Genomic DNA, 27,675 nt, shown 5'->3' with positions numbered 1-27,675 from the left:
AAAGAATATTGCCATGATAGAGTCTTTGTATTATTAATCCACCTTCTGTTAATAATCTTGAAAGTTTTGTTATCAGATTAAGAATTCATGGGGCTGGGGCTGGGGAAGACAGAGGATATAGTTACTTTTAGTTGTAGAGAAATAAAATTACTTTTGCACCTGTGAATACTTAATGAAAATCGTACTTGCACCACCCCACACCAAATTAATTTCTTTTTCTCTCTTTCCATTGCTCTCCCTTACCTTTGAATTTTAATATAGACTTTGGCGTAATAAACTTACTGTTCCTCAGTTTAATTACTCAAGAAAAAGACCTAAGTTCTATTACCTGGTAGTTGGTAATTTTGCTTTGATGTGAATTTGATCATGAATACTTTGCAGATGGTGCAAAACCAAAATGGCTTGTTGAAGAGTGAGGCTGGCAGAGCAGTGCCTCCCACATTTCTCTGTAGGAGGGGCTTAGAGGATACAATCTGGCTTTTAGGGCTTGCTTGGCCAACATTACGTTAACGTTGATCGAGAAAAATGGCAACATTTTCTTAAGATACATGTATTCATTCTTATATTAGAATCAAAGAATGTCAATTGTCCATATCAAATAATTCTTTTTATTGTTATTGTTATTAATTGTCTTGGAAGGGGACATTTAGAAAGGGAAGCATTTGCTCTCTACTGCTATTACTGCTAGCCGACCGCGAGGCCAGAATCTGAGCTCAATGCGGCTGTATTGTTCTCTTCTCATTACCAAGTATATAGTAGCTTTAAGGATGTAACAAAAATATTCTGTGTGAGAAGAAAGCCAACTGATAGTGCTGATGATGGCAATAAAGATAGCTAAAGTCTGAGAAAGTGAAAGTATTCACATATTGAGGATTAGCAACTGTTTCAGATAACGTCACCTGTGAATGTCAAGAAACTACTCTAAAATGTAGATTGCAGAAAATTTGGAAAGAGGAGGGGCACACCCATAATCCCATAATTCCAAAACAACAAGATGAACATTTTGGAGTATATATTTCCAGCTGGTTGGTTTTCTATGTGTTTTGAATATTGAGGTGATAGTATCCTAGCTTTTTGATCGAACATATCAATAAAAAAGTGCCAACAGATAAATTTTAACAGACATATTCTATTCCATGTGTTGAAGTAATACAACTTACTTAACACTTGTCCTAATCAACCACGAATTTTCTAATTTTATTACCATCATAAATAACACTGTAGTGACCATTTTATAAATGAATTTAACTGAAATTTCACAATCTTAGGGATATGTGTGTATATATGTGTATCTATGTACACACACGTACATAGATGTACATACATGTGGATATGTGTATACATATACATATGTGTATGCATATAAGTGGAACTATTAAATCAAAAGATTGTGAATATTTTAAAATATATTAATTCATATTACAAAATGCTTTCCAGAGAGGTTAGTCTAATTTGTATCCCCAGTAGCTGTACAAGAGAGTATTTATCTCACTATAATCTTGCTAACATTGAGTATTATTACTTTTAATAATTAGATCTTAGTGATGATATGACAGAAAAATCTAATTCATTTTGATCTAAATCTGCTTTGCAACGTTTTAATAACTATTTGTTGAATAAACTGTCCTTTCACCACTGATTTAATTTATCTGTTATTCTTAAATGATTGTATAGAATAAGGTCTTTATGGACTCTTCTATCCATCTGATTTTCGTATCGATACCACCAACATTTATTTACTATAATTTCATAATGTGTTTTACTCTCTGATAGCACATCATTAGTCTTTTTAGCATAGTTCCAAGCTAATTTCACCTTTTTAGAACACTTTGGTTTTACTTCTGCTATAGCACACTGTGTTTTACCTTAAATTATGGCTGCATAACTTATCTCACAGAAGAAACAGAAAACTCGTTGAAGGTGAAGATTTTTTTTTTTTTTTGAGATGGAGTCTTGCTCTGTCGCCCAGGCTGGAGTGCAGTGGCATGATCTCAGCTCACTGCAAGCTCTGCCTTCTGGGTTCACGCCATTCTCCTGCCTCAGCCTCCCGAGTAGCTGGGACTACAGGCACCCACCACCATGCCCGGCTAAATTTTTTTTTTTTGTAGTTTTAGCAGAGACAGGGTTTCACCGTGTTAGCCAGGAGGATGGTCTCGATCTCCTGACCTCATGATCCGCCCGTCTCTGCCTCCCAAAGTGCTGGGATTACAGGCGTGAGCCACCGCGCCTGGCCTGAAGGTAGAGATTTTAAAATCTTTTTTACTGTGTCCCTTTCCAAATCAGTTATTTACTCACAAAAATATAGCAAAAGCCTTTCAACTGCAGGCAAATTGTTTGTTAGAACCAACTTCAAAACACTCCGTATTCTCCTCCTTTCTGAATTTCCTGGAATCTTGAAGAAGCTCCTTCGTCACCTCTATTTCATGTCCCTCAATCACACCAGTCATATCCAACAATTCCTTAAGCAAGAATATAAAGAATTGACAATCACTTCTGAGGGTGATTTGTTCGACACACTGACCTATATATATCCTACCCACTAATAAGCACTACTGAAAGACAAACTAATAGATCATTATTATTATATGGAATAAATGGAGATACAGCTAAATATGAATTTAGTTCAGTAAATTCAGTAATGAATTTTATTTGGTAATTGCCCACATAAGAGAAAAAATTATCATTTAAAAGAACTGTAGTTACTAATTTGTTACTAACTCTACCTGTCATCTGTGACTTTTATTGTCTCTGAAAATAGTACAGAAGTTCATTGGGGACACTCACAAACCAAATAAGTGGCCCTTTATTTGTTTAAGAAATTAATTTGATCAAAGAAGTAGTTTCTAAATCAAAGTATTTTTTGGAAACACCTAATGATTAAAACATAGATTCCTTGATACCATAGAGAAAGTTTGACTTCATAAGGCCAGGGTTGGAACCAGGAATCCGTTTTTTTTTTTTTTTTTCCTTTTTAAATTCCCTAGATGATTCTCAGACAGCTGTTTGGGAACTACTAGGTTAGAACATGTTATTAATGAGGCTGAGATCATTGCAATACATTTATTCTATTTTATGTATTATTATTATTATTGAGAAAGGATTTGGCTCTGTTGTCCAGACTGGAGTGCGGTGGTGTGATCATGGCTCACTGCAACCTCAAATTCCTGGGCTCAAGCGATCCTCTCACCTCAGCCTCCTGAGTGGCTGGGACTACAGGTGTGCACCACCACGCCCAGCTAATTTTTGTATTTTTTGTAGAGACAGAGTTTTGCCATGTTGCCCAGGCTGGTTCGCTCTATTTTTTTAAGATGTAAATATTCTACAAGATGCTATTCAAAATTATTGGGTGTTATAGGGGGCCCAGAGGAGTTGATTCCCAGGTAACTTGACATTCTCATAGAAGTGACAAGAAAAATAGACGAGGGGCATCCATGCTGGAATCATTTATCTCTCAAATCTTCATAGGATGTACTTTTAACTCTTGGATCAGAACAGCATGCCTGGAACTGGTCTTCATGTAAGCAGAGGAGGGAATTCCAGATTGAATTGAAGGATACCAGATAGGTACCATCCCTTCCCATCCACTCTCACTCCACCAGCCTTTTTGGCAAATTATCTCCCCTATTGCCAGTATAACAGAAATCTTATACTTAAAACTTGATTCCTTCCAGTTACTCCCTAATTACTCTATTCACTCTATATCATAACTGAACATCCATAATTACTAGACAGGATGCTAATCTCTGGCAAGAGGGCCATAAGCAACTCAATCTCGATCCTCGGGGAGTTGAAATCCAGAGTGGGATGCAGCCCTATTCATCTATAACACAGCAATGATATGTGCAGTGAAAGAAGAGGGCTCTGAACCCAGATGAGAAGGTGAAATGAAGTGAGGACCCACAGGCACACCATATTAATTGTGCTTCACTTTATTGCGCTTCATTGTATTGCACTTCACAGATACTGCATTTCTTTACAAATTAAAGATTTGTGGCAACGCTGCATTGAGCAGGTCTATTGGCACCATTTTTCCAACAACATGTGCTCAATTCCTGTCTCTGTCATATTTTGGCAATTCTCACAATATTTCAAACTCGTTCATTATTATTATATCTGTTACAGTGATCTGTGATCAACGATCTCTGATGTTTCTGTTGTAATCATTTTGGGCAGCATAGACCACACCCATATAAGATGGTGAACTTAACTGATCAATGCTGGATGGGTTCTGACTGATCCACCGACTGACTTCCCCCTCTTTCTTCCTTTCCTCAGGCCTCCCTATTACCTAAGACACAACAATATTGAAATTAGGCCAATTAATAACCTGCAATGGCCTCTAACCATTCAAGTGAAAGAGCCACACATCCCTCATTTTATTTTTTATTTATTTATTTATTTTTTTTTTTGAGACAGAGTCTCGCTCTGTCACCCAAGCTGGAGTGCAGTGGCACGACCTCGGCTCACTGCAACCTCCGCCTCCCCAGTTCAAGCAATTCTCCTGAGTAGCTGGCACCCGCCACCATGCCCGGCTAATTTTTGTATTTTTAGTAGAGACGATTTCACCATGTTGGCCAGGCTGATCTCAAACTCTTAACCTCAAGTGATCCACTTGCTTCGGCCTCCCAAAATGCTGGGATTACAGGCATGAACTACTGTGCCTGGCCTCATCTCTCATTTTAAATCAAAAACCAGAAATGATTAAGCTTTGTGAGAAAGGCATGTCAAAAGCTGAGACAGGCTGAAAGCCAGGCCTCTTGCACCTAGCAGCCAACTTGTGAATGCAAAGATAAAGATCTTGAATGAAATTAAAAGTGCTACTTCAGTGAACACGTGAATGATAAGAAAGAGAAACAGCATAATTGCTGATACAGAGAAAGTTTGAGTGGTCTGGGTAGAAGATCAAACCAGCCACAACTTTCCCTTAAGCCAAAGCCTAATCTAGAGCAAGGGCCTACCTCTCTTCAATTCTATGAAGGCTGAGAGACTGAGGAAGCTGCAGAAGAAGTTTGAAGCTAGCAGAGGCTGGTTCATCAGGTTAGAGGAAAGAAGCCATTTCCATGACAGAAAAGGTGAAGTAGCAAGTGCTATTGTAAAAACTGCAACAAATTATCTTGAAGATCTAGCTAAGGTCATTGATGAAGGTGGCTACACTAAACAGATTTTCCTCTTTTTTTTCCCCCGCATGGGGGTTTTTGGATGAAAACCAGAAAACCTGCTAGACAAATTCTAAAAGAGTTATAACACTAACAACAGATTTTCAATGTAGGCAAAACAGTCTTCTATTGAAAGAAGATGCCATCTAGGATTTTCATAGCTAAAGAGGAAAAGTCCATGCCTGGCTTCACAGCTTCAAAGGACAGGCTGACTCTCTTGTTAGAGGCTAATGCAGCTGGTGACTTTAAATTGAAATCAGTGCTCATTTGCCATTCTGAAAATCCTAGAGCCCTTCGGAATTATGCTAAATCTACTCTGCCTGTGCTCTAGAAATGGAACAGCAAAGACTGGATGATAGCACATCTGTTTATGGTATGGTTTAATGAATATTTTAAGCCCACTGTTGAGACCTACAGTTAAAAAGAAAAAAGATTTATTTCAAAATATTACTGACCATTGGCAATGCACCTGGTCAGCCAAGAGTTCTGATGGAGATACGCAAGAAGATTAATGCTGTTTTTGTTTTTTTGGAGACAGTCTCACTCTGTCACCCAGGCAGGAGTGTAGTGGTACAATCTCGGCTCACTGCAACCTCCACCTCCCAGGTTCAAGCAATCCTCTTGCCTCAGCCTCCCAAGTAGCTGGGATTACATGTGCATGCTACCACACCTGACTAATTTTTGTGTTTTTAGTAGAGACAGAGTTTCGCCATGTTGGACAGGCTAGTCTCAAACTTCTGACCTCAGGTGATCCACCTGCCTCAGCTTTCCAAAGTGCTGGGATTACAGGCGTGAGCCACCGTGCCTGGCCTAATGTTTTTATGCTCACTAACACAACATCCATTCTGCAGCCTATAGACCAAGAAGTACGTTTTACTTGCAAGTCTTATTATTTAAGAAATTCACTTCATAAGGTTGTAGCTGTCGTAGTGATTCCTCTGATGAACAAAGTAAATTAAAACCAAAGGATTCGCCATTCCTTTTTTTTTTTTTTCCAAAGCAAAGCAGCAAAAGTTTATTACACACAGTATTACACTCTCAAAGGGGAGAGTGAACTGTGAACTGACCTCTGCGAAATGAGATCAGCCCAGTCTGGTGTAGCTTGGGTCTTTTTATATGTTTTTTTTTTCTCTTCTCTTCCCGAGCTGCCTAATCTCTAGCCAGTGTCTGTCTTTTGATTGATAAGTGGGTTGCTTCATTACTTTGGCCCTTGTGCACTTATGCATTGCCTCTATCCTGTAATTTTAAGTACATGCATGATATGTAGTCCATATGCATGACTCTTGAATAGCTAATTACCATATGGGGTCATTTTAAGAATACTTTTTCTCTCTAATGCACGTGCCCATCTCTGAGAAGCTACCCGTGACAGGTTTGGAACGGATCTAGCCAGCCATGGGGGCTCCTTACTCACTTCTTCTTCTTTTTTTTTTTTAATCTTCAGCTTTTATTTTAAGTTCAGGGGTAATGAGCAGGATGTGCAGATTTGTTACATAGGTAAACATTTGCCACAGTGGTTTGCTGCACAGATCATTCCATCACCTAGGTATTAAGCCCAGCATCCAATAGCTATTCTTCCAATAGCTCTCCCTCCCCAACCCCAAAGGGCCCCAGTGTGTGTTGTACCTCCCATGAGTTCGTTCTCATCATTCAGCTCCCATTTATAAGTGAAAACATGCAGTGTTTGGTTTTCTTTCTTTCTTTCTTTCTTTTTGAGACCGAGTCTCGCTCTGTTGCCCAGGATGGAGCGCAGTGGCACGATCTCGGCTCACGGCAAGCTCCGCCTCCCGGGTTCACGCCATTCTCCTGTCTCAGCCTCCCGAGTAGCTGGGACTACAGGCGCCTGCCACCTTGCCCGGATAATTTTTTGTATTTTTAGTAGAGACCGGGTTTCACCGTGTTAGCCAGGATGGTCTTGATCTCCTGACCTCGTGATCCGCCCACCTTAACCTCCCAAAGTGCTGGGATTACAGGCGTGAGCCACTGCGGCCGGCCCAGTGTTTGGTTTTCTGTTCCTATGTTAGTTTGCTAAGGATAATGACCTCCAGCTTCAACCATGCCCCTGTGAAGAGCATGACCTTGTTCCTTTTTATGGCTGCATAGTATTTCATGGAGATTGACCATTCTTGATGCCATTAAGAACATTTAGGATTCATTGGAGGAGGTCAAAATGTGAACATTAACAGGAGTTTGAAAGAAGTTGATTCCAGCCTTCACAGATGACTTTGAGAGGCTCAAGACTTCAGTGGAGGAAGTAATTGTAGATGTGGTGAACATAGCAAAAGAAATGTGGAGCTTGAAGATGGGGCTAAACTGTTGCAATCTCACGATAAAACTTGCTCACACCTGTAATCCCAGCACTTTGGGAGGCTGAGGCAGGTGGATCACCTGAGGTCAGGAGTTCGAGATCCAGCCTGGCCAACATGGTGAAACCCCGTCCCTACTAAAAATACAAAAACACAAAAATTAGCCGGGCATGGTGGCAGATGCCTGTAATCCCGGCTACTCAGGAGGCTGAGGCAGGAGAATCACTTGAACCCGGCAGGCAAGTTTACAGTGAGCCAAGATCATGCCACTGCACTCCAGCCTGGGTTACAGAGTGAGACTCCATCTGAGAAAAAAAAAGCTTGAACAGATGAGGGGTTGCTCCCTATGGATGAGCAAAGCAAGTGGTTTCCTGAGATGGAATCTACTCCTGGTGAAGATGCTATAAACATTGGTGCAATGACAACAAGGGATTTAGAATATTACATAAACTTAGTTGATAAAGCAGCATTAGGGTTTAAGAGGACTGACTCCAGTTTTGGAAGAAGTTGCACTGAGGGTAAAATGCTATCAAACAGCATTATGAAAGAGAAATCTTTCATGCAAGGGAAAGTCATTTGATCCGGCCAACTGAATTGCTTTATTATTTTAATGAATTGTCACAGTTATCCCATCCTTCAGCCGCCACCACCCTGATCATTCAGCAGCCATCAACATCAAGGCAAGACCCTCCACCAGAAAAAGATTACAACTCACTGAAGGCTCAGATGGTCATTAGCATTTTTTTTAGCAAAAAAGTATTTTAAAATTAAGGGATATATATTGTTTCTTAGACATAATGCTATTTCACAGTTAATATACTACAGTATTATGTAAACATAACTTTTATATGCACTGGGAAACCAAAAATTCTTGTGACTCACTTTATTACAATATTCGCTTTCCTGCAGTGTTCTGAAACTGAACTGGAAGTATCTCCAAAGTATGCCTGAAACAGCCCTGCTGTTAAAGTTTTCAAAATTCTGGCCACCTTGTCTGGCAGTCAGTAAGGTTGTCACTGCACACAAAAACAATACAGTTTGCTTGATGCTGTTGTCATTGTTACTGCAGTTCAAGGGTCCAGAAGTAAGTGGGCCAAAATCTCAGCTATTGTCTCTTTTTGGTTCCCATTTTCCAAAGCTGTCTGGCTACAACCTCCAGACCAAAGCCGTGTGACCAGGCAAATGGCCAGAAGCTGCTGGGATAGGCCAATTACGTTTTTATGAGGGCACCGTGCTGCATGAATTTAAGAGCTGGACTTGAAGAAGGGAGTAGGAGCGAGAGGGTCTGGAGCAGGAAGAAGTCTTTGAGATGATGAGGGTGGGGTCAATAGAGACCATCAAATTGCAGCAGGTCACCAGGGTGGTGGTGTGACAGGAAGAGTGAGATAATCAAGTCTTCTCTGACACCACTGAATGTTACAAAGGAAGGGATGGATGTCTGGTGACAGCCTGCCCTGAACTGTTCTGGATCCTTCTCTGTTAGCCATTTTCTAGGTTTCTGACCTCCAAAAGATTTGCAAAACTGGACTGTAATCGATTCCATTGTCTTCTCCAGAAATGTAACCAATATATCACTTTCCTGTAATATAATATTAATGTTACTATCCCAGACCATACTGTATTTTTCTTGGGCATGCTTATCTGCATAAACATTCTGAGCTGCTTTTTATCTGACCCAGATGGTCTATAATAATTTCCTATTAGTCTTAGTTTCCTTTTATCTTTTATTTCCATCCAAACATATTTTGTCCCACTGCCAACTTGTTTATTATGTGACATTCTTTCTCCCTTCAGACACAATATCCGCCTTGACCCATGTTGGCATAATTCCCCCTAGCCTGTTGTGTCTATCTCTTGCATAAACTTTCCATATCCATATTATTCCAAGTCTGTTTCTGGTTTTAGCCCCTCCTTAGTAATCCTTGTTACATAATGTGTCTATTATATCTCTTGGTTTTGTTTCCTTTCAGTTCACTTCTTACCATGCATATGAAAGTCATTTGTAAGGGGAGCTGTTTAGCATTTACTTTTATTTTTTCTTTGGTTTCTTTTGGGTTCTGCCTCCATCCCTGGAGTTCTTTTAATCTCCGACCCTCCTCTCTCTCCCAAGCCCTCTTCATTTCCCCATAACATGTTAGTTTATACCTTCTTCTCAGATGTATGCAATTTTTACCATTATGGCTTTGTGTATCGCTGTGTGGTTTTGCAGAAAAAGCTGGCTGTCCTTCAGTAACTTTCCAGCTCCCACCATTCATTTGTTTAGTAGGAGCTCCATTCAAAACCAGTTTTTGTTTTTTGTTTTTTGTTTGTTTGTTTTTGTTTTTTTTAATTATACTTTAAGTTCTAGGGTACATGTGCACAAAATGCAGGTTTGTTACATATGTATACATGTGCCATGTTGGTGTGCTGCATCCATTAACTTGTCATTTACATTAGGTATATCTCCTAATGCTATCCCTCCCCCCTCCCCCCACCCCACAACAGGCCCTGGTGTGTGATGTTCCCCTTCCTGTGTCCAAGTGTTCTCATTGTTCAATTCCCACCTATGAGTGAGAACGTGCGGTGTTTGGTTTTTTGTCCTTGCGATAGTTTGCTGAGAATGATGGTTTCCAGATTCATCCATGTCCCTGCAAAGGACATGAGCTTATCATTTTTTATGGCTGCAAAGTATTCCATGGTGTATATGTGCCATATTTTCTTAATCCAGTCTATCATTGTTGGACATTTGGGTTGGTTCCAAGTCTTTGCTATTGTGAATAGTGCCGCAATAAACATACATGTGCATGTGTCTTTATAGCAGCATGATTTATATTCCTTTGGGTATATACCCAGTAATGGGATGGCTGGGTCAAATGGTATTTCTAGTTCTAGATCCCTGAGGAATTGCCATACTGTCTTCCACAATGGTTGAACTAGTTTACAGTCCCACCAACAGTGTAAAAGTGTTCCTATTTCTCCACATCCTCTCCAGCACCTGTTGTTTCCTGACTTTTTAATGATTGCCATTCTAACTGGTGTGAGATGATATCTCATTGTGGTCAAAACCAGTTTTACTCCAATCATTATCACGAGCCTAGAGCCTGAAGGAAGTCTGATAGAGACTTTTAAAAGTGCAACAAATTCGTTTTGTGTTTTCACGAGACTTCAACAGTCTACAAAAAGTCCAGATCAATTGGTTGAAATGAATATTATTTTAATCAACTGCCTATTTAGTCTATAAGGAGTCAAATAGTTTGAACTATATTTCTTCTCATTAAATTCTTTTTTTTTTTTTTGAGACGGTGTCTCTCTCCGTCGCCCAGGCTGGAGTGCAGTGGTGCGATCTTGGCTCACTGCAAGCTCCACCTCCCGGGTTCACGCCATTCTCCTGTCTCAGCTTCCCAAGTAGCTGGGACTACAGGCGCCCGCCACCATGCCTGGCTAATTTTTTATATTTTTAGTAGAGACAGGGTTTTACCGTGTTAGCCAGGATGGTCTCAATCTCCTGACCTCGTGATCCGCCACCTCAGCCTCCCAAAGTGCTGGGATTACAGGCATGAGCCCCTGTGCCCGGCCTTAAATTCTTAACTCTATTTCCCCACTCCCTCACTTAATGGCCCTTTGGTTCTTGTTTGTGCATGCAGGTCTATGTGAGAGTTTACATCACCTATTACTTCCTTCACATTTCTGGGAAAGCTATCCAATAGGACATCACAGATATACCTGTACTTCCTATGTCCTTTAATACAGACAACAGTGGGGAGGGGTCCTAGTAGAAGGAGGTTAGATAAAGCAGTTGGCGTGACTGAAAGTCTAGAGGCAACTCTTAACTATTTTCCAGAAATGTAAATTTCCTTAGGGAGCAGCTGTGACCTCAGTCGTCTTTGTTAATCAACCTCCCTGGGGCTCAGTTGAAAATAGAGACAATATTAATAATATCTACTCACTGGGACTTTTATAAGGATATGTTTAAAATACTCTCTAGGAAGAAACATTCTATTAATGGTGGTCTAAATAACAAGACATGACTGTGAAAGTCATCCGGGTATCATTCAGTAAATTTTTGTGCCAGGGAACTAGTGAGTAATTCAACAACCTTAAGAAGAAAGTAAATTTTTCCTATGAGAGGAATTTAGTGCCTAGGAGAATCCCGATGAACACAATTAGCAGAAATCATGGTTTAAAGTACCTGAAGGCAAAGTTACCCATGCTGAGATCCCATCCTGACAGCAGTATGGTTCCAAGTTCAGAGGGGACAGAAACCAGATGAGACTCTTGTTTAAACATTCCACTGTTTGGACTCATTTTTGTTTAGGTCAACAAGATTTCCAAAACTATTCCTGTTATTAAAAATCATTGAGCCAATTGCATTTTCACTGCATTCAGAACATGAAATTTAAAGGGAAAGAAATCTTCAAGTTTATGTTTTTTGGATTAGGAACACAGATTTGAGAGTCATGCTGCCTCCATGAAAGTAACAGCAGAAATATTTGCTGGCTGCGTGATTTTAGGCAAGTTACTTTACCTGCTTGAGCCTCCATTTTCTCAGATGTAAAATAGGGAAAATAATAGTACCCATCTAATAAGGCTGCTTGAGGGTTCTCCTGATGCTTGGCACATAGGAAGCACTCAGTAAAAGCTTTTTGTTATCATTACTTTATTTTTTAATTTTTATTATTTTTCTAAATTTTTAATTTTTAATTTTTGTGGGTACATAATAGATGTATATATTTGTGGGTCACATGAGATATTTTGATACAGGCATGCAACGCATAATAATCACATCGTGGAAAATGGGATATCCATCCCCTTAAGCATTTATCCTTTGTGTTACAAACAATCCAATTATATGATTTTAGTTGTTTTAAAATGTACAATTGAATTATTATGAATATAGTCACCCTGTTGTGCTACCAAATACTAGGTCTTATTCTTCTTTCTATTTTTTGTACCCATTAACCATCCCACCTCCCTTTAACCCCCATTACCATTATTTTAGAAAGCTGAAGTCCAAAGAGAATGTCATTTGCCCAAAGTCTCACAAATATACTCTGCAAAGAAGGAAGTCAATGTTCATCCAGTTAATGTCAATTATCATGGCTTTTACCACCACTCTGCTATGTCCTCAATATGTGCTCTTTGTGTTCACCTTCTTCTCTTACCATTTTGTCACATCTAGTAGTCTTTTATCATTATGTAAATTATTCATGGAAGAGAGAATAGTTGTTATTTCAAGCAGATCCTTTGGCCATGGGTAGAAGCCATTGACCTGGGTAAACAAGTTTGCCATTTTCACAGGTGACTGTCATGTGTTCTGCTAGCTGCTAGTCACCATTGTTCTCTCACCTTTCAGAAGATAAGCTCATTGATGCAGGGTCCGTGCCTTACTTATATGTGCAGACCCCTGAGCCTTGCCAACTTCTAGCCGTTACCTATGTCTTCAAAATATGCTAGAAACTCAGCAGTAGTATAGCAATCACACATATTACAAACTGCCTAGCATTTTTATTATACATATTAACTCTTTTATTTCTCACTACCACACATTTACAGTTGAGGACACCAAGGCTTAAAAGAGGTTAAATAACCTGTCCAAGGTCACACTACTCATAACCGCCTAGCAGGAACACAAGCCAAGAGTGACTAACACCAAATCTTCATTAGCATAAGAAAAGGTGAGGGCGGGGAATTCACACACTGACTACCTATTCAGACAGTTTATTCTGATTAAAAATTCACTTCTACTAGAATACATACACATACACACACACACTCACACACACACACATTTTATGACAGAAGTACAAACTTCATGTGGCTCAATTTATCTCAAGCCATAGGCAAGCCCATTTGCTGACAAAGGATTAACTATTTCTTTACCAACATCATTTATTCATTTCTTTTTCTCAGATAGTGGGTTCTGGCTGATTTTGAAGCACAAGAAATCAGCTCAACTTCAGCCTAGGATAGTGTGTGTTTAATTCAATCCATAGCACTATTTAATTATAGAAGAATCAAAGCTATCTTTGATGTGACATTTTTTCTCTCTTCAAAACTTCTGTCTGTTTTGATCCATCTTGGATTCATGTTGAGGTGAGGTTTAGAAACTGTCAAAAACACTTTTAACAAGCTTGTTATAAACCACTACTCTGAGAGAATCCGCTGAGTAAATTAATGTTTCAACACAAGAAAATATTCTGAGATATTTTTAGTGTTTGAAAACAAGACCTGGAAAGCTATGACAAAACAGAGAGGTAAACAAAGCATAATGAATTCATTGCAAATGTATTTACATCTGAAATAATTAATAATATGTATATTTTGTGGACCATCATTACCTTTTTCACCAGCCATATTTTATGACTTTGTGTAATTATATAAAAAATTTCTCAAAATCTTGAAGTCTATTCAAACATTGAGGCTAAGGGATTATGTATCACATGAGTAATGAGAACTCTAGAAAAATAACTTGACAACAAAAAGTCCTTATAGTTATACATTAAATATCAAGAAAATCAATGGAAAATCTGTTACTTGTGATTAAAAAACATACACGGTTAATTTTCATGTTACTGTAGAGCTTTGCCTTAACCTGACCAGTCACCATGTGAGTTATTTTGTTTCGCAACCTGGATATTAAACATTCCAGAGTCTTCAGCTTTCTTATCAGCACAGAAAAGGCAATTTATAGCACAGTACCTTTATAAGCAAAGACATTTTATATGAGTAATTTGCTACAGAATTCTCTCTCAAAGCTGATTTGATTCTTAAAGAGAATTCTTCATTGTAGTTTCTTGATTCTACAGGTACGAAAAAGAATAAGGCTATTATCACTCTTGAAGAGAGACCTTCTATTTCTAATTTCATATTTTCTTTCCCAAAGAGGGGGTTTATGTTATTCTGTTTTCACTATTTTGACGTGACTTTAGGACATTAATGGGTTGGGCAAAGCCACCAGAATTTTATTTGTCAGAGACTGTGCTGTTTTTGCAGAATTGTTCAAAAGGACACTGGAATGGGTTATATCTCTAACAGGGTGAAGGAGACCCTAGTATATAAAATATAATGGGATCCCAGAAAAAAAGAGAGCTTAGGTCCCACAGAAGGGCTATAATCAATCCCTACCAAAATCTAGTACTCCCAGATTCCTGAGCCTTTAGGCCTCAGCAAAGTGGATGGAATGCAAAACCTAGTCCTCATACTATGGCTCAGAGAAATGAAAGAAACTGGCACCAGAGAAGATGGGAAGAGTGACAAAGTACAAATGGAAAGAAAGAGAGAGAGAGCATGGTAAGTATGTAAATATATGACATCAGAAAAAAAAGAAAAAGAAAGAAGAAAGAAAAAAGAAAGAAAGAAAGACTATATCATGCAAAAGAGAAAAACATGTATGTAGCATTCTTGAGAAAATATAACACAAACAATGTTAATAAACTTCCCATAGTGCTTTATGTCAGCAAAGGATTTAATAAGACTATGAGTTTAATAAAAGAAGAGTTCAGTGACAATATGATACACAATAAAAAATGAAGAAAATGCAAAGCTAAGTAGACAGATTAAGAAACCAAATCATACCATTAGAAACCCAACAAGAGAAAGAGTAAAAAGAAAATTAATATAATATTAAAACACTTTAAATCATCAACATGAATGTAAAAGAACAAGGCAAAGAGATTAAGGTAACTAGAAGAAAATGATAGATATGAAAGATAATGAAGATCTGACATGATAATAATTGAGATAATGATAATAGAACCTATCAAATAAAACATTAAAAATAGGGATATAATGCAATGCATGTTCCTAAAATAAAGAAAAAATTAAACTTAATTCTATTGAATCCCTAAAAAAACTGATATAGACCAAGTTATATAAAAACTTTTCCAGGTGAAATCATAAAAACTCTAGAATTCCCTGTGAATTTGGACATCCCCCCAGTCTCCACCCTGCCCCAGTGTGGAGGGTCTACAAATGAGAAAAAAAAAAAATCATCCTACTTTATCGCTAGCAGCATTGAATGCTAGAAGACAATGGGATGATGTCTCTAATGTTCTGTGGGAAAGAAAAAATATTATACCCAGCCAAATGATGATTCAAGGATAAGGGCAACATAGAAGCACTTCCATGTTCTAAAGCTCAGAAGTACTTAAGGGATATAGCACATGACTCGAAAATCCACCAAATGCAGGAGCCACAATAAAAGAGGGACCTATGATCATTGTAATCATTTAAATAAAGAATTATGTTTAAACAACCAGAAGGATTACGACTACAAAACAAAAAAGTAAATTTGTAAACTCTGACTAGGTTAAAATAAGTCTACAGATGGGAAGGAAGGGTAAGAAGAATTATAAGAGAGCTCATTTCTGCATCTTTCTTAGCAAGTAGTCAATCCATCTTGGCTAAAACTGTAACATGTAGGTAAGAAAATAAATGACTCTCCGCTCTTAAAGGTTATTACTTTCTGGCTACCTAGTCATTTGCCCATCTGTCATTCCATCCATCCATCTTCTTACATATATACATATAAATATATCTTAAATAATGACATTCATCAAATGTTAACATTACTTATTTTTGGATGATGAAATTTGTGGTGATTTATAGCTTTCCTCTTTTGCTCCTCTGTATTGCTTGAATTTTTAAAAAGTGATCATTATCACTGTACTAGACTGAAATTGGCCAGAAATTCTTTGCACGTCTTCTCATCAAGAAGTGGAGTCTATCTCTCACCCCTTGTATCTTGGCTGGGCTTGTGGCCTGATACTGACCAATAGAACTCAACAGAAGCAATATATTGAGACTTCCATGCTCACCCTCTTGAAACCCTGAAACAACCATGCTGTGAAGAAGTCCCAGATGAAAGACAACATGAAGATATAGTCCCAGCCACCCCCACCATTCCAACCATCCTAAATGAGGCCCTGGACATTTGAGTGAGACCAACTCACCCCTGCTGAGTTGTCTATATCTGCATGAGTGAGCCGAAGCAGAACCAGTAGAATATTCTAGTCAGCCACAGACTTATGAGACATAATAAATTATTTTTGTTTTAAGTTACAGAGCTTTGGAGTTGTTTCTTCCATAGCAATAGATAACTGGTATAGTTTCTTTTATAAAAAAGAATAAATTCAGTACTCTTAAAAATCTTTAAAAAAAATGCTGAAGTCTGCATAGTATTCCACGGTGTATATGTGCCACATTTTCTTTATCCACTCTATCATTGATGGGCATTTGGGTTGATTCCATGTCTTTGCTATTGTGAGTAGTGCTGCAATGAACATACACATGCATGTATCTTTGTAATGGAATGATTTATATTCCTTTAAAATTAAAATTAAAATTAAAAAAATAACAACAGAACATCAACTGTATACCAGACTATTTAGTAAATCTTGAGAAGAATAAAATAAAATACAGTAAAATAAAATAAAATAAAATAAAAAAGTGGAGAAAATGTTTCCAAAAAAAAGATGCTGAAGTCTCCCTTCTGTATGGTAGGGGGAGTTCTCTGTAGCCTGTATTTTTTCAAGGGGTTCATGACTTCCCTGTCAATATGTGCCACAGCCTTCTTTTCCACTATTAACTACTGACATTCTCTATTACAGGCTTTATTATTCTCTCTCACCAGCCCACATCACCCCACACTGGATCTAACTCAGTTGCCCTCACAGTACCACTAACACAAAGCTTGTATATATTGTATATATCTCAGATATTTACTAAAGGTAAAAGAGGAGGTAGCCCAACGATTTTAAATTATTTATCTATTACTGTATAATAAATGACTGCAAATCTTTGCAGCTTAAAAAAATTAAAGATATCGACTGGGCACAGTGGTTCATGCCTGGAATCCCAGCACTTTGGGAGGCCAAGGCGGGCAGATCACCTGAGGTCAGAAGTTCGAGACCAGCCTGACCAACATGGAGAAACCATGTCTCTACTAAAAATACAAAATTAGCTGGGCGTGGTGGCGCATGCCTGTAATCCCAGCTACTCGGGAGGCTGAGGCAGGAGAATGGCTTGAACCTGGGAGGCGGAGGTTGCAGTCAGCTGAGATTACGCCACTGCACTCCAGCCTGGGCAACAGGAGCGATACTCTTTCTCAAAAAATAAATAAATAAATAGAATAAATAAAAAGATATTTATTATATCATGCAGTTTATGTGAGTCAAGCCTTTGAGAGCAATTTAAATCAGTGGTTCTGTCTTGGGTCTCTCATAAGTTTGTAGTCAAGATGTTGGCCAGGACTAAGGCATCGCGAGACTTTGCTGCGACTGGAGAGTCTGCCTCTAGATGGCTCACTCACAGGGCTGTTGGTAGGCACTCTTCCTAGGGCTGCTTAAGAAGCCTCATGATGTAACAACTTGCTTCCCCCAGAGTGAATGATCCAGGAGGCCAAGAAAGAAGCTGCAATATCCTTTATGGTCTAGCCTTAGAGGTCCATTATTCCTGGAATATTCTATTGATTACAAAGTCAGACCTATTCAGTGCAAAAGGGGACTGCACAAGAGCATAAATATCAGGAACTGGGGATCACCAGGGACTATCTGTCACAGGCCGCTTAGGAAGAAAGTGAGTCACACCATTAGGAATCAATGTCTAGGGTCTTCATTTCATTAGTACACCAAACTACAAAAAATATCAATAAAATTCACAAAACAGAGTCACCATATAGAGTTCTATAGGTTGTTGGTCATATAAGAGACCCCAGTACATAGATATGAGCCCTGTGCTTTAATGCAAGGCTATGGCTATCCAAAAAACAGATGTCTTTTTCTGGACTTCACAAAATTTCACTTGAAAGTTTGAATATACCTTTGGTACTAAAGAAAACAATAGAATTTAAACATTCATAATAAAACGAAATTATGCCAATTATGACTCCAAAATAACGTGAGACTTTTGAGAAATCACTGGAAAGCTATTAATATGGAGTTCATTTCTAGTATTTGTTGCAAATCAGCAACTTACTGAACTTGTTTTGCAAAACTTGTCCTCTTCCAAACTTAATAGCTCATCAGTGTCTAAATTACCCACCCCCTTTTAGTTCAGAGTTTGTATTACTCTGGAATTTTCCAGTGCTTTGAGGTGATTTTTTTTTCTTAGACCCCCTGGTGTAACTCTATATTTCTATGATATCCTATTCTAGGAATCAGTCGAAGATAAACTCATAGAAAAAATTTCTAGAGTGTTTTACAATTAGATATCCAAGTGGAAAAAACTTGAAATGTGAATTCAGGGATACCAATAGCTTTCTATACTGTTGCATCAATGTTCTTGGTATTGGTCCTACCAAACGTAAGGTACTTGCAATATGTAATGGTCTAAGCCAACCAAATCAGTTCTCAAATCTTTCTAGGACTATTCAATATCCACTGTGTTTTTGTTTCATCAGAAAGATCTATTGCTGGCCAGGTGTGGTGGCTCATGTCTGTAATCCCAGCACTTTGGGAGGCTGAGGTGGGTGGATCGCTTGAGTCCAGGAGTTTGAGACCAGCCTGGGTGACATGGAGAAATTCCATCTCTACCTTAAAAAGAAATAAAGAAAGAAAGGAAAGAAAGAAAGAAAGAAAGAAATTAGTCAGGTGCGATGGTGCATGCCTGTAGTCCCAGCCTCTTGGGAGGCTGAGGTGGGAGGATTGCTTGAGCCTGGAAGGTAGAGGCTTCAGTGAACCAAGATTGCACCACTGCACTCCAGCCTGGGTGACCCCTGACTCAAAAATAAATGAATGAATAAATAAATAAATAAATAAGCTATTGCTGAGTCATTTAACTAACTGGCTTTATGAAAGAAGAACTGTGTGGAGTTGGAGCCACTCCCATGAAGCCACTCTCAGAGTGTCAAGTGATAGTTGTCTTTTGAGTCTGCTTGATTCTAAAATAAACTTAAACTTCTATTTTTCACGATCAATGCCCCCTGTCTTTATGGTACTAGAGCTGTGCTGATCTGCAAGAATGCTAAATATGAATGTCACAGGCCACAAACCTCCTTTATTTTTCATAACTAAACGTAATTTGTGATTGTAAGTTAAATTATTGATTCCTCAGTCAAATTCCCTTTCTGCCTGTTGGGGAAGGCTTATATTTCTCTGATTGTTTGGATATAGTAAAGCATCTGGACCAGAGTCATCCTCTGTCTCCTGCTGGTATCTCATGAGCTGCACCTCTTACCCATCATTTTTTGGTCTTTGGCCTCTATAGAGGTCCACCAGCCTCTGTTAAGATTACCTTTGTCCCACCACAGCCTCCAGCTGACAAGTCCTCCTTACCTAATCATTACGATTCTTTGAGTCTATAAGCATCTCTAAGCCAGAGCCACACCCCTTTCATAAGTACACGGCTGTCTTCCTGCTTCATTGTGTGCTTAAGATGTAACTGTCCTCAGACCTATCTGGAGAGTTGCTTCACTTGGACATTTCCTGCTGTAAGGCCTAGCACTATGCTTCATGTAGGTTTGTCTCAAAGGCTTGATTCTTCCCAATCACATGCTGGGTGAAGCTCTCTTTCACTCTATTCTCCCCCTGCACATTTATTTTATCTTAAAGATAGCATCGGCCTCCCAAAGTGCTGAGATCACAGGCGTGAGCCACTGTGGCCAGCCAACTGTTATCCTTCTTTAAAGATCATTATAGGTTCTTTTCAACTTCTTTATTTGCCATATTAAATTTATGTACTAACTTTTACAGCATTTGTCTTTGGATTTTCAAAGCCAGGTTTGAGCATGTGGAAAATATTTTCTCTTTCAAGGATTCCAGGTCTTACAAATCAAAAGCTCTTTGATTTGTAAGACTATTGTTTCTGTTTAGATTTTAAATGTACTAGTTTGCTAGGGCTGCCATAACAAAATACCACAAATCAGGTAGCCTAAGCAACAGAAAGTTATTTTCTCAGAATTCTAAAAGCCAGAAGTCCAAGATCAAGGTACTGATGGGGCTGGTTGCTCCTGGGACCTGACTCTTTGGCTTGCAAATGGCCACTTTCTCACTCTGTCCTCACATGGTCTCCCCTCAGTCTGGGTGTTGTCTATGCCCTAATGTCCTCTTCTTACAAAGAAATCAGTCATATTAGATAGGAATGCACCCAAATGACCTCATTTTACCTTAATTACCTCTTTAAAGGTCCTAACTCCAAATACAGTCGGAGTCAGAGGTACTGGGGCAATACAACTTCAATATAGGAATTTGGGGTGTTACAATGCAGCCCATAGCATTAAATAATCTATTTAGATATTTGGTTGACTTATGAATGTTCTTTGGGCTCTTTTGTGTCTTCTTTTCCTGTGGCAAATGAATACAGATTGTGGTGACTGACTCAGTGGAGGGAGGGTCTCAGCAATCTAAACTATATTCATAGATTACAAGACCCTTCACACTCTGGCTTCACTTACTCCTCCAACCTCTTCTCTCAGCTCTCCCTATATTTCTCTTTCTCTCTTCCATTCAAGATGTCCTTCAGATTCTCAAAATCCCCACTGCGTCTCTCATTTCTGGACCTTCGAAGATGTTGTTCCTTCATCTTAAATGCTCTTCCTCTTTCTACTTCCCTTTACCTTGCTAACTCCTATAAATCATTCGTGTCTCACGTTCAGCTTTTCCTGGTACCTAAAACTAGGTTACGCTTCCCTATTTGTTAACCTTCCCACAGCACATAACTGTATTTACCATTGTATAGATCTTGGTCATTACACTTTTCACTACTTATGTAATATCTGTGTTTTCTGCTAAACTGTAAGCTCCATGGTGGCAAGGACAGTGTCTGTATTGGTCACTGCTATATCCAGTATCTGTTGCAATGCCATGTTATGTTCAGTGTCTGCCACAAAGTAGATGCATGATAAGTATTTGTTTTTTGTTGTTGTTGTTTTTGTTTTCCATCTTTATTAAGGCATAATTAACAAATAAAGATTATATATACAAGGTTTGAACATTGATGTTTTGATACACATCTACATCACAAAATGATTACCATGATCAGGTTGATTAACATATCATCATCTCACATAGTTACCTTTTTTCATGTGTGGTGAGAACACTTGAGATCTACTCTCAACAAATTTCAAATATACATTATTATTAACTATAATCACTATGCTGTACATTAGTCTCCAGAACTTATTGATCTTATAACTGAAAGTTTGTACCCTTTGACTAACATCTCCCCTTTTTCTCCACCCCATGGAAACCACCATTCTACTCTCTTACTATATATTCAACATTTTTATAGATTCCGTATCTGATAAGTTATGCTGAATGAATGAAAACTAACTCTGAGACATTGTTGGCTTAGTGCACAAACAATTCTCCATACACAAGAATAATATGTGGAATTACACCCATTGTTTAAAGACCTTGCTCTGTCAGTCTGGATTGTTAGTTGGAAGCAACAAACATTTACTTGTGCGAATTTAAGCAGAAAAGGATATTGAGTAGCTTGCAACCGCTTCGGGAAGATGAGAGATCCAGGTTTGAAGGCTACAGAGCCAGATACAATGCCCAAAATCACAAGGCAAAACTGTTTCTACCTTTGGGCACCCAATGCCACAGGTGGCACTGACAGCATCACTAGACATCAGGCACTAGAGCTGCCACTAAAACCACTGTCCCTGCTGCCTCTAGAAAGTAACCCCTATTGCATAATTGCCTCCAGCACCAAGGCAGCCACTATCATCACTACCACCCCCAGAGCTTCTACTGCCCACATTAATTTCCCTGTACCCTGTCCTCACTGCCCCACAACTACCTCCATCTCTACTGCTCCACCGCCCCTGCTGCCACCTGCATGGGTTCTGGGCAGACCCTGCTTCTTCACATCAGCAGCTTTCCATTTAAAATCTGTTTGCCAGAGCCTAGGCTATGTAACCCATTCCCTAGCTACAATGGAGGCTGGTAAAGAAAATGTCTATTTTCATTTCTATAGCACGTTACAGACTATGCCTCATAATGCGAGAAACTCCCAAACACAGGAGTTTCTGGAAGACCAAAAAGTATGACAAAATGTCCACTGTTTTGTTATTGCAGTAGCAAGAAGTTCCATGAACCCCAAAGAGCTGTGTCTTTATAGAATACGTATGTGTGTGTGTGCATGTGTGTGTGTTTAAACATCTTTCCAATCTTTAGCATCAACCTTGTTGCAGGATAACAACAAAATGTCCATCGAGATGCTAACACCAATGTTCAGCTTTGCAAACTTGTAGATGGTCAGTTTCACCCTCCACCCACAGTCGATGTTCATGCCCATCCCAGTGACCCAAATTCCCCAAATTCTTCCACTTCCACCTCCCTTTCCATAACCATCGTTTTGTTCACCATCTTCCATTCTACCTTTTATGTACTTGAATCTTCCCAGTGCAGGAGAGCAGAGGCCATGTGCATTGATGGTGGGGACCTAGTGCTTAGAGTGGGGTTGTACACATAGGCCCTCTCTCAACAGCCAAGTATCACTTGGAAACATAAGAGAGGACCCTACCTGCCCCATGCCACCTCCCTTCAGTACTGGATTCTCCTCAGTGGTTAGGGTTTCTTGCCTTGACTGTTTCACTACCATAGATCTCAATTTACCTTTCAACACTTTCTCAAGCAGTTTCAACACCAGGAAACCTCTTTGCCCCATGTCTTTGAGCCGCTTGATCACATCTGTGTTCTTAGATCACAGCACCTTCAGGCAGCATGGGGCCTTCTCCATCCACCCTATCCCTTTGCCTCTCTACTTTAGACCTTCCGTAGTTTCTCAGTCCTTTTAATTCCAGCCCCTTTCCACCAAAATCCTACCTCCTCTGGTGTTCAGCCTCTGAGTCATCTCCTTTTTCAGGAGCTGCTGATTAATATAGAAAAATGAAGGTCGGGACCTGAGGAGATCTGGAAGAAATGGCAGGAAAGTATTCCTCATAATGACCTGGTGTTATTTGAAATAGCTTTTCAAAAAAATCTGTAAAGGCCTCTTATCCTGAGGCTAACCTCTTGCTAGCATAGCTACCCTTCTTTTTATGCTGAAAGACTGTCTGTCCCCTTTACAACCTTCAGTCGCATTACAAAAAAAAAAAAAAAAACCACGACTATCTAAATATAATTGGAAGTAAAGGCTCCAGAAAGGAAGTTACAAGTAACCAGGCATTGTTCTGTCATAGGGCCAAGGCTTATGCCTGAGCCAGCTCATGAGCCACCCTCAGGTCACCCTGGCCCACTCTGGAAAAGACACACTCATCATCAGTCCCTCAGTCCCCCATGCAAAGGCACCCTCATTCTGAGCAACAGGTGGGTCATGTAAAATACCCTTTGTCCACTAGGTAGAGCTTCTCCCTGCGGAGGCAGAAGATGGAGGAGGCATGTGGCCCTCAACAGCAACCTGAGTAATCTGCTTCAAACACAGAATGCTGCTATTGAAAAGTCTGCAGAATAGCGTCACATATGCCAAGCGACCTGAAGCCCAAAATCCCATATTGACTGCTTTTCTTTACTTAAAAAATTGCGTGTTGAGGCCGATTCCCAGCACACAAAAAGCTTTAGGAACTGCTGGTTCCCTACAGTCACAGCAATCGCAGACCTGTGTGGCAGTTATTTGCAATGCAGGGATAGTCAGACTCCAAAAACTTGATCACCATTTTCAGAGGCTGAGTTTGATGAATTTGCAATCAGAAATTCTGTTCACTTTGTATAAGCAACCATCACATTGCCACATTCCAGAGTTGGAGAATGATGTAGCTCCACATGGCCAGAGTTGGAGAATGATGTAGCTCATCCTCCGAGTATGCGGCACCCACTGCCTGGTTTATCATGACCACTCGTGTCATTACTGCTTCTGAAACATAAATCAATGAAACTGAATGACTCTGCTGACCACCACTCTCCAGACTCAGATGACAACTCACCGCACACACACGCCATTTCAAGTCCTTTTTTGTAAATGGTTATTTTAAATAAGTAACAAGGGCTTTCTCTGGAAGTGTTGTGTGAGCACCTGAGGTTAATTCATTTATACCACAAAAGCAAGTGTTTCCTGTGATTTCCCTGGAGTTGGATCAAGTTAGGGTTTGCCTTTATGAGTCCACAGGACCAAAAGTTCTAGAAAAAAAAAAAGAATACAAGTTCTAGAAAAACATTTCTCAAAGTGTGCTGCTCAGAATAAGGATCCCTCAGGAAATTAACAGGTGTTATGGAAGAAGAAAGTTCTGTGGTCAAGCAATTTTGAGAAACACTGCATTAAACAAGGTTAACCAAGTTAAATAGGTCTCTTTACTGCAGGACTTCTCAGAACCTTTGATATACTAATGTGCATTGCAAATTACAAAGAAAAAGATGTGTATGTTGCATTTTTTAAACGAATTTGACCACAGAATACTTGTTGTTGAGCATATTACAAAATGTGCTTCATGAAATAGACTTGAAGCCTTGTTTAGAGGGTAGACATTACCTTATTGCTCAACTTTCTTCCTCCTAAGGTAGAAAAATCAGCAAGCTGTGAGAAGCATGTCTTTTGGAGCCATCTGGTGTTAATTTCTCATTTGTCAGCTGAAATATCTCTGTCCCCGTCTGAAAAAGATGTTCCTTGCCACAAAGTGTTTTGTCTGACCACTGTGAGCAAGTACAGACCTCCCTGCCTGTTCCTCCACTGGGTCTCCTAAGACAGCTCCAACCCAGCCCTGTTCCTGGAATCTACTCCTCATGGCTTCACTCATCCCCTTGGCTTCAACCTTCATGACTTATTATCTCCATTGGATTCTTTGCCTTGGCCTTTTGGTGGATGCCATTATTTCCAAGAAACTATTTTCTTTCTGGCTGTAAGACTTCAATCCTGCGGCGTGTTTTGGAAGAACTCTGCTTCCTGCTCCAAACACTACACTCCCATTCCTCTCCACCTACCCTCATCTGCCCTCTTGCTTCCTTCTCCCCATGCATACTTTCCAGCCTCTCTGTAAATGCTTGTCCTAGCCCTGTCCTTGACCTTCACCTGTGGCTTTGCCCACAGCTATATTGTAACATTGACTACTGGAGGTTGCCAGGACCACAAAATATTGGAAGGACTTCTCTTGCCACATAAAAGGTCAACCCAGCCGCAGAAGGAGTGCACCATGAGTGCTAAGCCTCAATGTTATTGTTTGGGTTCTTTTGAGTTCCCTATGGTTTGCAGGTTATACTGCATTAGTTAGTGGGTTTCCTGGAGTCATTTTCACCAACAAACAATAGAGTTAGTGAAAACTTGTTCTTCCTATATTTTTAATATTTTTATCTGCTACACAACACTCCATAAACCTTGCTTATTTACATGTAATTAAGAGTCATGGCAGCTCTCTGCTTGTAGACCAGAGATTATGATCAGTCTGTCATTTTATTTGATCTTCTTTTGTTTTTAGTTATTTTTCTGTTAAAGTGCCCAGAGCCCTGCAGGCAGAAGTGCCTTCAAATTAAAATGTATTGTTAATATTCTGGACCACACACACTGGGTTCTTCATGTGACTTTGAGTTTTGCTGCTGAGATGATTGTGCATGATATTCTGATGTTGAGAAAATGTGCCCAACTTAGCCTATTTTGCAGAACTCCTTTGTTCCCTGAGGCAAATTTGGTATGATTTTGTTGAAGGTTCAGTTGGGATAACCCATATTCTTTCCCCAAGGTCGCTTTTCAAATCTCTTGTCAATCAATTTAATGAAAGGTAAGTAAATACCTGACTTCAGACCTGCCAAATAACTTCAGTTTCTTGGGGCGAGCATGTGTGTGCATGTATATGTGTGTATGTAAGCATGTGCATGTCTATGTGTGTGAGCACATGTATGTGTGTGGGGAGAGTTGAAGGGAGATGATAAGACCTTCATTTAGTGACGTCATGAGACAAGAACACCTAAATGTCTTATAAAATTGTCAAGGTTATTTATCAGTTGAGACAGGTACTATCACACACAGGCATTAGAAAGATATCTCAGTGCTTATTTTCATCTACCTGGATGAGTGTGTCTACAAAGGACTTACGGTATGTTGTAGATCATATTTTTAAGGAATATGAATTCCCCAGGCTGAAGGGAACCAAATTCCAGAAACACCCTCAGAGACAGCTGTTCTTGTCCACCCAAGCCTGTGTTTGTTCCTTAGACTCACTCCATCCTCTACAAGAACATGCATCTTCAAGCCAGGACCATAGGCTCTTCCAAACTGTCCTGTTACAGCTTGGCTGATTTATACATGCTGTCTCTATCTTCCCCTGGGTGTATCCACACATGATCCTTGTCTCTGAGCCAAGAGCAGTTGCCAGCTACTACCCTTCATGGATTGACTCGCCTTCTTCCTTCTCACCTAGCCAAAGCTTACTCATCTCTCAATGTCAAATTCACACCATGAAGCTTCAATTCTAAACTCCAAAGGGTAGAGGCCATGTCTGTTTTATTTCCAGTTACTTACCCAGTACTTGTCATATAATAAATTCTCAAAAAATATTTGTTGAGTGAATAACAAAAGAATGAATGGGTTTTCAACATGGACTAAGGAATCAGGAAACCCTGGGGTATTTAACAAAAAGTCAGGCTAAGCCCTGCCCAAAGTCATCAATCCTGCAGAAGCAGTTCTAATTAATTATTTATCTGTCCATTCCCTTGATATGGATTAAGCCCCAAGTCTGTACCAGAACTCCATTCAGTTCTGTGAGAGATACAAAGTTAAATTAGACTTGAACCCTATTCTCCAGAAACCAATAGTCTAGTGGGGGAAAATAGATATGTCCATCAATAACTGGAACACAAGGTTGAAAGTGACAAAAGCCAACAGGGACAAACTAAGAGAGATGAGCAGAGGAAAGAGATTAACTATGTAAGGGAAGGTTAAAATGGGACTTTGCTGTCTTACTTTGAAAACAACCAGATAGATGCCAAGTATCTGAGGGTGATGCCACTGTCGCAGAGCAAGGCACCAGCCCATTTACACAGGGCATGCTAAGGGACCCAACCTGAGAGCATGGAAGAGTTGATATGGAAAAGGCTAGTGAGGGAGGACTCTTTGGAGAGAATAGTTGGTGTGTCATGCATCTTCCTCTTGCAAATCCTGTATGGGGAAGGAAAGAGGTTGATTTCCTTCACCTCAAGCCTCGTGACGGGGCTCTAAGGGCACTCAGAAGTTTGAGGAACTGGGAAACTTGTGTATTAACCTCATCTGATTATTTAAAGGTGAGCACCTTGCCATCAGCAGAGTGAAGAGAGAGATGTATTGGGAGCAAGCTGAAGTCCCACAAATAAGAAGGGAAGATGGGAGAT

The 27,675-nt window shown here is 39.5% G+C and overlaps 1 non-coding gene across 1 annotated transcript; it reads right to left on the bottom strand.

Annotated features, from left to right (window-relative positions):
• Nucleotides 1–5,187: 5,187 nt before the first annotated feature.
• On the bottom strand, nucleotides 5,188–5,249 carry LOC129023498 (U7 small nuclear RNA). Its single transcript, XR_008496819.1, has one exon. It is a non-coding gene; the product is annotated as a U7 small nuclear RNA (small nuclear RNA).
• Between the last annotated feature and the right edge of the window lie 22,426 nt (nucleotides 5,250–27,675).

The sequence above is a fragment of the Pongo pygmaeus genome, chromosome 1 (assembly GCF_028885625.2).
Source record: "Pongo pygmaeus isolate AG05252 chromosome 1, NHGRI_mPonPyg2-v2.0_pri, whole genome shotgun sequence".
Classification (NCBI taxonomy): domain Eukaryota; kingdom Metazoa; phylum Chordata; class Mammalia; order Primates; family Hominidae; genus Pongo; species Pongo pygmaeus.
The sequence above is the reverse complement of the archived record's forward strand: the minus strand, read 5'-3'. Positions and strand labels throughout refer to the sequence as shown.